The sequence below is a fragment of the Sturnira hondurensis genome, unplaced genomic scaffold, assembly GCF_014824575.4.
Source record: "Sturnira hondurensis isolate 20B ecotype Veracruz unplaced genomic scaffold, ASM1482457v3 Scaffold0004136, whole genome shotgun sequence".
In the NCBI taxonomy this organism is placed as follows: Eukaryota; Metazoa; Chordata; class Mammalia; order Chiroptera; family Phyllostomidae; genus Sturnira; species Sturnira hondurensis.
In genome coordinates, this window is record NW_028076767.1 from 2109000 (window position 1) to 2121504 (window position 12505).

The following is a 12505-nucleotide window of genomic DNA, read 5'->3' on the forward strand; positions in this document are numbered from 1 at the left end:
CATATATAAATGTATCTCTAGGTAGATTCTGTTAAGGCAAATGAAGAACTCAGACAAATTCATTTCCAGTAGACTGGTTTGTTTTAATCTTTTGTTTTTCCTCTACCTACCTTATTAGGAAAACTCTACCAGATTAAAAACAAACAGACATATAAAACCACTCAAAATTGGCATTCCAGACAATAATGAATGAAAAAATTAGATAAACAGCATTGGTCTCTGAAGGGAAATATGGGCTACTTAAACATAACAAAACACCTCACTACTTTCATTGTTTAACTGTAAATAAAGGCTCATTTTGAGATCCAAACAAACTAAGGTGGCAAGCTTTTCCACCTATGAAACAGGGTCAAGAAAATGGATAAATGCCACCTACCATGTTCTTCGTCTTGCCGATCTTTGCATCCTCCGCACAGAGATATAAACAAGTATTTGTTGTAGAAATATATGAAGGTGAAAGCAGGGGGTGGTTAGAGCACTTGGCTGCCCCTGGACTCCATTGCTGTGAGGGCGGACGAAGTTTTCCCTGGAGACACCCCCGCCCCCACAATTGCGTCACTTCCTCAAAGCCTACACACAGCTTCCTGTTCTTTGATAATACAACCTTTAGGCTCTTTTGGGCCACTTTCAAGGGTTTAATAATTTCTACCCTCCCTGTAACTATTCATGCATCTTCTCCACGTGCTAGTCTTTCTTTTGATAAGAGTTATTTCTTTCTCTCAACTTTTCTCTTCGTAGCATCAACCTTTTCTGCCATCCCACCTTCCTATATGCACTGGAAGCCATCTTGTTTTTATGTACTGCCAAGAACACCTTTATTTATCTTCCAGCTCCTCCCTGAATAGCTTGGTAACAGGTGTTTTACTGTGAACGGAGACTATTTCAGTGATACCACCCTTTTCCTTTTTAGCATTTACTTTCTGTATGACCTGCTTCCCATTTTTCTTCTGCTTTTGATTATTGAATGATTTATGTGTTATGGGAGTTGCATATTACAATACTCTCAGAATAAAGTATAATATAAAGAACTGTAATAAATTCCTTAGAAAACCATTGGTATAGCAGAGGGGTTAAACTGATTTCTTGGGTGGTATCCACATGAAGATATTTTTACATAGTGTATAAACTGAATGTCTGTATTTTTAGGATCAGACATTATTTTTGCATCTTTTGCTTTATTACTTTATCTCCATTTTATGGTTGACTGTACTAAAAACAACTGCAAATTCTCAGTTACTGAGTTATTTACAGAACAGAGATAAAGTGAGGTTTTTTGGATTCATGTTAATATAAATAATGATCTCTTTATACATACACTTTAGGCAAGATTTCAATCTAATGTATGATAAGCCAAAATCAAGTCAGCTATCATTGAATGTTTACTGAGTGTTTTTTATTGCTCAGAACTGTGAGTGGTCCTAAGAGGAATAGAAGACAAATGTAATTAGTAACTAACATTCCCTTGCTGTTTTATAATTTACAAAGTTCTTTCCTGTACAAATGAGATCACACCATACACAATTGATCTTTCCCAAACTCACTTGTACATTCATGTCCAGAGAGAGCTACAAAGGCAGAGAAGGAGGGAGGAGGGGCAGGATAGAATAAGTTAAGCAATGAGAGCAATTTTACTCGTCATTTCACTCAATCAGAGTGTGTTCTAGAGTGAGTGTGTGTCTGGGAGAGCAGGAGTTTGGAGAAATAAACTGTTTTCCATGAGTCTATGCTTTTAAAAAAAATACCTGGGTTACATTTTATTATTTATCATTGAGATATCATTGACACAAAATAGTGTGTAAGTTGAAGGTGTATAGTGTGATGATTTGATACTTGTCTATATTGTAAAATCATTACCATAATAAGGTTAGTTATCACCTCCATTACTTCACATAGTTGTGTGCCTGCATGTGTCTGTGGTGAAAACATTTAGGATCTACTCTCTTACCACTTTCAAGTAGGTAATGCAATAGTGTTACTAGGTACCATGCTGCACATTAAAACTCACTCATCTTATAACTGCGACCTACATCTCCCCGTTACCCACATCTCGCAGCTCCTGGAAAACACCATTCTATTCTGAGAGTTCATTTTCTTTTGATTCTACATACAAGTGAGATCATTCTGTATTTGTCTTTCTCTGTCTGACATATTTCACTTAGCCTAATGTTCTCAAGATCCAGGCATGTTGTCACAAATGGTGGGATTTCATGTATTTAGTCAGGGTTTATCACATTTTCTTTACCCATTCACTCATCAATGGACACTTGGTAGTTTCTATGCCTTGGTTATTGTGAGTAAGGGTATGATAAACATGGATATACAGATATCTTTTCAAAATCGTGATTTCACTTCCTTTGGGTATCTATCCATAAGTGGAGTTGCTAGGTCACATGGTAGTTCTATTTTTTTTTTTAGAAGTGTTTTTTTTTTTTTTAAGATTTTTATTTATTTATTTATTTATTTTTTTAGAGGGGAAGGAGAGAGGGAGAGAAACATCAATGTATGGTTGCCTTTTGTGTATCCCCTGCTGGTAGTTAGCCTGCAAGGAACCGGTTTGCAACCCAGGCATGTGCCCTGACTGGGAATCGAACCACGATCGTCTGGTTCGCAGGCCCGCGCTCAATCCACTGAGCTACGCCAGCCAGGGCTTATTTTTTAATCTTTTGAGGAACCTCCATATTGTTCTCCCCAGTGGCTGCACCAATTAACATTCCCACCAATGGTGTGTGAGGATTCCCTTTTCTCCACATCCTAATCAACACTTACTAACTCTTGTGGGGTTTTTTTTCCCTTTTCTGTTCTTTACACTTTACAATCCCCTTCAGTGCTCACAGCCTAAGGAAGCTGGGCAATGGTTTGAGGCTGCAGTTTACTCTGGCGTGGGTACACTATGAAAGGCCCACAGGGAAGGGCCCACCATAAATCCATTACCATGCTCCAACTCTTGTGTTTTTTTACATATATAATAATCACTCAAATAGGTGTGAGCAAGGGTCTCGGCTTCACGGTCATGCTGTTAACACCTCATCCCAGGGATGTGACTCTTATGTTTAAAAATTTAAGTCTTTCCGGTGTCCCTACCTTTAATCATAAGCCAGTCAGTTGATCTCATGCTTGAATTAAGATAAAGCTATCTTGTGAAAATAATTTGGTATTCTCTACTTTGAGGTGCCCTTAGGGGATCTGAAACTGTGTTTCGTGATTTTCCACCCCCGGGTGACTTGAACAACGTTCCCGAAGGTGGTGCTTTAGCACAATACTGTATCTTACGTAAATCTCAGCACAATCACTCGTCTCCACTCTCTTCCAATTCCTCTCTCAAATGCCCCGAATTTACACACACACACACACACAAAATGTTGGCCTGTTGACTTGGCAAAGCTACACAGGAGTGACATGAGGCTCTCTGGTCTGGACAATCCTGAGCTAAAGTTCTCCCTGATTCCTTGGATGCCTCAGAAATAAAAGAAAAGGCATCTATTTTCCTCCAGAATCCTATAATCCATGAGCGAATCCCAGATGAGCACACACGAAGTGACAACACCAGAGAATGAGGAGCAATACCCTGACATTTATGATGTGTTCTCTGAGGGCAATAAGCTCCCCAAGTTTTAGAAAATAGTAATGTGTGACTCCTAACTCTCTCTGGAATTGTATTTCCAATGAGCTCCATGTTATCCCTTTATTGCACTGATTAACTGCCTCTTCAGTGCCCACTAGTAATTTAATCTTTAAAGCAATATCTATTATAAGCATAGGTCCTAAAATCAAACTATTTGGAGCCATGTCCCAGGCCCATCCCTGCCATGTGTTAACTTCTTTCTTTTTTTTTTTAAGAATTTTATTTATCTTTAGACGGGAAGGGAAAGAAAGAAGGAGAGAAATATCAATGTATGGTTGCTTCTCGTGCATCCCCTGCTGGGAACTGGCCTGCAACCCAGGCATGTGCCCTGACTGGGAATTAAACCATGATCCTTTGGTTCACAGGTCCATGCTCAATCCACTGAGCTACACCAGCCAGGACTGTGTTAACTTATTTCTTTGTGCCTCAGTTTCTTCATCTGTAACACAAATGATAATAGCATTTCCCCATAGAACTGTTTAGAAGACTATCTCATATAGAACTTAAATGTGGTACCCGACACACAGTTAGTATTCATTAAATATTGGTTTGTACCATATGTCTTCTATTATGAGCAATGTTCATACTCATTACAAGGATTCTCCACAACCAAGAGAATGCCAGGAGGGTTTGTTTCCACATTTACACATAATGGGCCTGAGTCATCATTAGCTTTGAACGTTCACCTTGTATTCAAAACTTCCACTTTTAAAAATTTTGTTTAACACTTCATCACTTTTCAGATTATCTTTTATGCCTTTACTTCTTTCAACAGCCCCAAAAGCTTACTCGTTACAGAGGCATTTTCCATAGAGACACCAAACCATGTCTGGGGCAGCAAGTAAAGAGCTGGTTAGTTTCTTTCACAGTCACATGACTCTCCTTCCTCAGACAAGCACATGACACCATCGACGAGATGACAAACCAGACAAAGTTGCAGACTTTCGGGGTCATTGGCCAACAGGCATCTCTGCAAATAATAGCCCTGAGAGTGCTGACATGTAGCACGGTTCGAGGCTGCCTTCGTTTTGACCTGAGGACAGCCAGAGAAAAGAAAGCACATTGTGCCCGAGTCCCTGCATGAGGGTTTCATGAATGAGTCAGGACTCGTCCTTGAAGACGGACTGAGCACAGGCAGGAAAAGTGGAAGGTGGACGGACAGTCACTCGTAAATGGAGAAAAGCATGACATATTCACTGCGTGGTGGAGGCATATGATGGATGGAGTGACCGCAAGGGAAAATGACGGTGCGGGAGATTGGTGGGAAACAGGTGGAGGAATGGCTTGATAGTATTGGTATTCTGAGAAAAGATAATACAGAAGAAATATCTAGAATAAACTAAAGAGAAAAAAACTGCTCTGTTATACAGCAATAGGACTCACAGCTAAAAAAAATACCTTCTTTACTTTCTTCCTTTTTACCACTTTGACTTCAGGTTTTTGTGAAGCAATTTCTTAAAAAATATATATTTTGGTGCTTAGTCACCTGTCCTCCCAGGGAACAGAGCGACTTTCCTTGCATCCCACCCCGACCAGGTGGGAAAGCCTGAAGGCGCGTGTCCTCATCCACCTCGAGGCGAGTGGTGCTTGTGGCAGTGCCTCTCTGCCTGCCATTCCTACTCCTTTTCCTGGCACAGCGTAGCTGTGACTGTCATGCCCAGACCCCGTGCTATCTCCTCGCAAGCATGCTTTACTATGTTTTGCAATATATAATGATTAATGGCCAGTAAAACTAATAACTTGGGGACACACAAAATAAATGAGGTGGCAAATATGAAAAGGAAGTCCCACTTAATGTTGTTGTGAAATCTGACAACACGCTGGAGTTTCCCTATAACTCAGCCAGAGGAGCCCTTGCCAGAGGGAACAAGGTTACGAGAAGGTGGTCTTTCCATTAATAACTCCCCCTCGGGAGAGTCTATGATCAATCTCCCTTGTACTGAAATTCTTGCTGGGTTGTAATGAAACATTAGGGCACAGGGAAATGCTGCTTCACTCCATCTCGGGGAAGCTCATAGAGACACAAGAAAAGAATCACATCTCTTTAGTCATCCTGATCGGCCTCTTTTCTCTGCCCCTGGTATTCCTTTTATTCTACCCAGCATCTACTCTTCTATCCAGAATGAGCACCCTGTTTTTTGCTGCACTAAAAGCCTGGAGCTTCTGGTCTCCAATTTGCTTTTCCGTAAGAATGACACTGAACAAGAGGAACTAGAGCTGCAAGAGTGAACATTGTGGACACTGAGACCCGAGATCCAGCTAGGTCTTCATGTACATATTCTCTGAACTTCTCAGTTGTATGAGTCAACAAAATGGTCTTCTTTGCAAAAGTCAGTTCAAAGTTGGTTTCCTTGGTAACCTACAGAGTCTTAACACCCTATTCTCAGTCTTTTATCCATATAACAACTCACTGCTTATCTCAAGTTAAGTCAGACTTGAGGATCAGGGAAGATTGTTCCTCGGCTATCAGGTTTACTTGGCAAAAAGGATCATAGGTACAGAGCAGACTACAGCAGTGAGAAGTGTGTCTGATGCCAGCCTATAGGTGGGCACAATCTAGTCTCTTACTGGGTAGGTTTGGTGAGAGACAAATGCCCCAGCATTGAGAAGAGTTGTACAGTACTGAATTGATTTGCTCAGCTTGGCCCCTGGCACCTCTGTGAAGTGGGTGGGGCATTCTCCAGATCATTACCAATAACTATAGACATACTACTAATTGCTATATACTTCACAAAAATAGAATGGCTTTACAAAGACGAATAAAATCAATTCTTGCTATAGTTGACCAAGGGTTCAAGCAACCTATCTACAATTGCACTAATTAAATATGTTGTTATGGATGTTAAAGACAGAAGAGTAATACTGACATTACTCAAGTTCCTGACCCTCCCACTGTACTCTCAAGGCTGCTCACAATCAGGAGGGGACAGAGCCGACTCACAGGGAGGAGGTGGCTGTTTCTGGAGGAGGGTTTGGGTGGCGTAGATAGTTTCATTTCAAGCTTCTGTTTAATCAAATTTTTGCAGAACTATGATTTAGGAACTCACCTATAAATGAACCGGGGAAATGAGGGACAGAAAGCTATCGAAGGTGGTCCTCAGTAAAATCTGATGTAGGAGGCCTCTTTGGTGTGGACCTGGAATTTGAAGACTGGGTATCTAGGGAAGTGGTTTTACCTCTCTGGGTTTCAGTTTCTTCATCAGTAAAGGTGGAATTATGAAAACTACAGCATCGCTGATGATCATGACAATGGTGGGGAAAATAGCAGCAACTACCTGCACTGGGCACATACTGAGCAATTTTATGTACATGAACCCATTTAACTGTATGAGGGATATACCATTGTTATCCCCATTTTATGTTTGAGGATTCGAGGCACAGATAGGTTAAGTAACTTGCCTGAGTTAACAGAATGCTGATCTCATGGGTTTCTGTTGAGATCAGGTGAAATGACACACATACAAGGAAGCTGCAAGGCTGCAGCAGCCTACCTGGCACATGTTACTATTAATAACAGGAAAGGAGATGTTTTCCTCCACACTTGTCATAGGTGCTGGGCCCAATTGATCAAAAGAAGACACAGAAGGGAATCTCTGCCTGTGAACACCTGCCTTTCAAGAACAGACAATCTCTATGGAAAACCAAAAAGTGGCATTGGAAAGCTCCCCCAAGTGGGGCAGGATTTAGCAAGACATGGAGAGAGTGTTGGGAGTCAGGGGAGAAAGGCTCTGGGCTGATCGGGGCCCCTGAAAAATGGGCAGCATGACAGACTGGGAGACAGAGCTGGAGACTGAGGGGTGAGGGGGTAGAGCAGCGGCCTGCTGAGAGGTGGCAAGCCCAGCGATTCATCTGCTACAGAGTAGTCACGTGGTGCAGGAGGTGTGTGACGATGAGGATGGACAGAGAGAATGGAAATAGAGCGAAGAGGCCCCTACCAGCCAGGGGACCAGGTGTATGATTGCCCCCGTAGCCAAACGAGGCCTCTGAGGTCTGTGGTCCTGGGTGCAAACCCAGTCGCTCATATATATATACACTTGTTTCTTTCTGTGGCCAAGAAACAAGGCATTCCAACTGCACCGTGCGCCTAGTGGACTTGTCTGCCCAGTGGGTATGACCTAAGGACCCAAAATTGGGATGAATGCTTTGGTTCAGCAACTGTAACAATAGCTAATCTTTATTCAGAACTTACTCTTTGACAGGCTCTGTGCCAAATGCTTTTCCCCCTCTGGACAGCCCCAGGAATATCATTATTCACCTTTTATGGAAGTTGGCCTCCCAGAACAGATGCCCAGTTCTGCCTCAAACATCACAGAGCCCTATTTTATTTTAATAATTAATTATAGCACAAACACAAAAACACACAGCTTTCCTGGAAACTATTTACAGCAAAAAAGAACAATTTCATTCACTGCTAATACTACCACAGAAAAAGAACTACTTTGGTTCTTATTTTAAAATCAACTTCTGAGCAAAATGTCGTATTTTATTTTCCCTGCCTTGTTCTGGGTAAGAATTTAGAAAGAGCTTGTGATGCATCATTAAATAGTTTTCCCATCATCTTGTGACTGAGTTATTGGCACTAGATATAGCCACGGGGGGAAAAATAAATGTTTATGATGATTTAAAAGACCAATTATAAGCCTTTGCCTTGTTCCTTACTCAGCATTCTGCATGGGGTATAAAAATGGCAATGAAAAAAAATACTACACTCGAAATTTCAGCTGAGCAGAATGTCAGTTTTCAGTTACACTTAAAGAATAAAAAGCATTAGGATACCATTAACAGTTTCAGAGTAATGGAGGCAAAGTGGGATTGTTTTCTGTTATTATTATTACTTCCATTAATGGGTCAGAGCCTTCCAAGGGAGAAAAGATGGGGACAATCTAGACACTTTCAATATAGCATTAACTCTTTCAGGTCAAAGGGGGCCCATTTAGTGGACTGTAGCAGCCACTTAATAAATGATACTCTTGTGGCCTCGAAGAATTTATCTCCTGTCTAAAGGAGTCTCACTGATACATTTCTACTTTCTGCATTCCATCCCAATAACTGCTAAAGTACGAGAAAAAGTTAATTTGCAGAAAATTAGTTAGAGAGGGAGAGAATATTTCTCACAGTAGAAAAATAAAAACAACCTGTCACAATGCATCAGTCACTGTGTGCAAATCTGGAAAAGGATAATGAGCCTCAGGAAGTAACAGAATTAGGTCGAAAAATTAGAGGTGCAAGACAGAACAATTTTCTTTTAAGGGAAGTACTTGGTGTAATAATTTTTTTGAGTTGTTCCCTTTGTGCAGTTCATATGTCACTAAGTACAGCTAATCCTGTCTCTTTTCAAAAGCTAATGTCAGCTGCTAGAATAATCTGCTTTTTTGATTTAATTGCATAGTTTAACCTCTGACATAACCTTTTAATTCACACCATGGCAGCCAACCTGACTGAAAGTTTTTCTAGAAATCTGAGTAACTTCCCCAAGGTAAAAACTGCTTTCCCTTGCGTGGGCACAGAGGGGTCATTCCACCCCAGGTCATCCAATGTGAGGTGGCTCCGGCTGCAGGGGTGGCCTGCTTACTGCAGGGGGAGATTTAGTAGGGCATCTGGTATGTTAAGAGTCAGTTGCACAATAATGTAATGTACTCAACACTACTAACTACATGCTTAGAGATGGTGAATTGTATGTTAGCTTGCATTATAATTCCTTTTTAAAAAAAGTTTACATGGCTACTTTTAGAATAGTGATCAGAAGACATTTTGGGGGAATGAAACTACCTTGATTCAAATAAGGTTGTAGAAAAAGAAAACACTGTACAGTTTTTGCTGCGTTTAGTGAACTAAATTAAATTTGGGCAACTGAATTAATTAGACTCTCTGGTTCCTTAGAATGCTAAGACAGAGACTTTGGCTGTAGAAGTGTAAGGATTCACACCCTTTGGTGGCTTTGGTTTCCTGTGAAGACCTAACAAGAATTCGGGCAGTGTAGGACATATATCCAATGAGTTTAGGAAATTAAAAAAATTTATTAAATGTACTGTGGTGACATTGGTTACAAATCATATATGGTTCAAGTGCACAATTCTATCAAACATTATCTGCATATTACATTGTGTATTTGTCTCCAACATGAACATTTTTTAAAAGATTTTATTTATTTATCTTTAGAGGGGAAGGGAAGGAGAGAAGGAGAGAAATATCAATGTATGGTTGCTTCTTGTGAGTCCCCTGCTGGGAACTGGCCTGCAACCCAGGCATGTGCCCTGACTGGGAATCGAACCGCGATCGTGTGGTTCGCAGGCCTGTGCTCAATCCACTGAGCTACACCAGCCAGGGCGAACATTTTTATATTGAAAGGTGGCAAAATCCTGATGTTGAACCTAAACTTTTTTCAATTTATTAAGAAAGTTTCTTCAAGTGCTGCAATTAAAAAAAGAAAGGAAATATGATTTGGGGAAACAATTTTAACAGCAAACAATTTCAATATGTTTTGATTTTCTTAAGTTACTGAAAGAGTCCAAGAGAAGACAAATATGAAGGGTTATCTTGTAAGAATCACTGGATTCTTAAAAACACCTGGCTCCCACCCTGCCCGGTGTGGCTCAGCTGGTTTGGTGGCATTCCACAAAGGCGCAGGTCACCAGTTTGATTCCTGGGCAGGTCACGTGCTGGGTTGTGGGTTTGGTTCTCATTTGGGGAGCCTATGAGAAGGCAACTGGCGGATGCCTCTCTCACTCCAATGTTTCTCTCCCTCTCTTTGTCTCTCCCTTCCCCTCTCTCTAAAAATAAACAAATAAAACCTTTAAAAAAGAAAATATGGTTTCTTAAAGTTCTAGGACTGAAGCCTTTTACCGAAGGTATCATCAGGAAAGAAAAACAGAGGGATCAGTGTGGTGAAATAACATACCAAATCTCAACACAAATCATTTGGGATTCAATTCTTCTGCAAAGAAATAGAAAGTGAGAAGATGGGGTGGATATTTCCTCATTCAATGTTTTGTCGTAGGTTTTTTCCAATTTAAATTATTTCAATATGCGTCTTTCTCTTCAGAGCTGGATGTTTTATCCCATGATGAAATGATAATTCTTTGATTGGATAACCTCACTAATGCTGCATTCGAGTTTTGCCGCATGATCAAATAAAAAAGGGTCTAGGGGTCGAGGAAAGAAAATCTGTTTAAACAAACGTCTTTGATAATTAGGAAGCTGGTGGGAAATGTTCTACAAAGCAGACCGAAGCTAACGATGTGCATAAGTTAAAACCAGGAAAGCCACACAAGTAGAACTGGTGTCTTTCTGTCTTTAAACCAAATACAAGGCATTCTCACCTACTGAGGCGTTTCAGGAGTAAACATGTGTAATATCTCTTTCTCTTCTTTTTACGGAAAATTAGTTCCTTTCGAGTGTAGATGACCTGGCCAACAGGTTAATTATTGGGCTATTTCCAGATGAAATGGTTTTGTTTTGCTGATTGATACAAAACAGTTCTCTGTCCTCGGAGGAAAAGTTAAGCACTAACATTCAGGACAGTGTCTCCTGGATCTTATTCCAACCAATCTATGGAAAGAACATATTTTCAGAGCTTAGGAAAAAAAAATGTAGATTTCTTGTCTAGAAAGGATTCTGGAGATTTAAGGTTGTGCCCGGGGCCTGGGGCCGTAAACACCAGGGCGGCTGTACCAAACGGGACTCTCTAGTCATCTTGGGCTCCACCTCGCTGTTCGGTCACCTGCTCTACCGTTTCTTGTTTCCAAATAGTGCTGAGGCTCTGAGATGCTAAGGCAAATGTTTATTGGACGCGATCAACCCAAATCCCTGTCTCTCTAGGCCTGTCCCTCCATGTCTGCCATGGCATCATGGAATCTTACATCCCGGAAACATTTCTGGCTTCATGTTATGGCGGCCGCGGCCCCTCCCCAGCAGCAGAGCAGCCACCCTAATTTAAGAAGCCCTAAATACTGTTGCCATGGGTGACATGAGAGCATCGGGAACGGCGGAGCTCAACGAATAAAAAGGCTTTCACGGCATTTCAGCCTTTGCTCATAAGTAAAGTTAAAATTTACGGCTACTAAAACACTGGATCTGGAAGACGTGAGGTTAAACGGCTGCTAGTAATAAAAGGAATCAATACAACACAGCATCTTGACACAGCCAGCAAACTGAATAAACGCTTCATCCACACCCACTTGGCCCTGAATGAAAAGAACATAGAATATTGTATTTATTTGGTGTGTCCCACATCCACCAAGAGTTTGCCTCTCCAGGTCTCAACAAACTCTACCCAGACAAGTATCGGATGTTTGTTTGCCGAATGGCAGTCACAGGACATGTCAAGACTCTGGGTAATTAACCAAGTGTTAACTTTACTTGTAGATTCGTTTACTACAAACACACAGACAAGACAAACAGCCTGGCCTGGGAAGACAACAGACTTATTTACAAAACCGACAATGGAATTTGATATCCTCTGAGAACCAAAGCCTTCCCGTAGGAAAAAAAAAGAAAAAAAGAAAAGAAACAAGTATTTTACAATAGCTCCTTTCTTTCACGCTGAATTCTGAAACTTAATCTAGGTTTTCAGAATGAAAATTAGACCTTTTGCAGTAATGAACAACACCACAAGTCTGTAAACCAAGCACAACCGTGAATTACATCAGAAAAAGAAAAATCAGTGAATTTTGAAAGCAGGGCAAGTAAAGATTTTGCCTTTGATGATTTTTTTCTACTGTAAATTATCCAAAGCACAACAATACTTCCTACTTTTCTTTGGTGACAAATAGCTTAATAATCTGTTAATGTTATTTTTCTTCTCAGAAGTTCACGCACGAGAAAAAGGAGTGCCTGCATTTTGCCCTAAAGCCATTTTTTTCCCTCTAGAAAGTGTTATACGAA

General features: G+C 40.8%; 1 protein-coding gene and 1 non-coding gene across 2 annotated transcripts in view; both read right to left on the reverse strand.

Annotated features, from left to right (window-relative positions):
• Positions 1–12505, reverse strand: part of PARD3B (par-3 family cell polarity regulator beta) — a 976716-nt gene that overhangs the window by 289917 nt on the left and 674294 nt on the right. The window lies entirely within an intron of this gene.
• On the reverse strand, positions 2806–2936 carry LOC118986044 (small nucleolar RNA SNORA42/SNORA80 family). The gene has a single exon (XR_005066279.1). It is a non-coding gene; the product is annotated as a small nucleolar RNA SNORA42/SNORA80 family (small nucleolar RNA).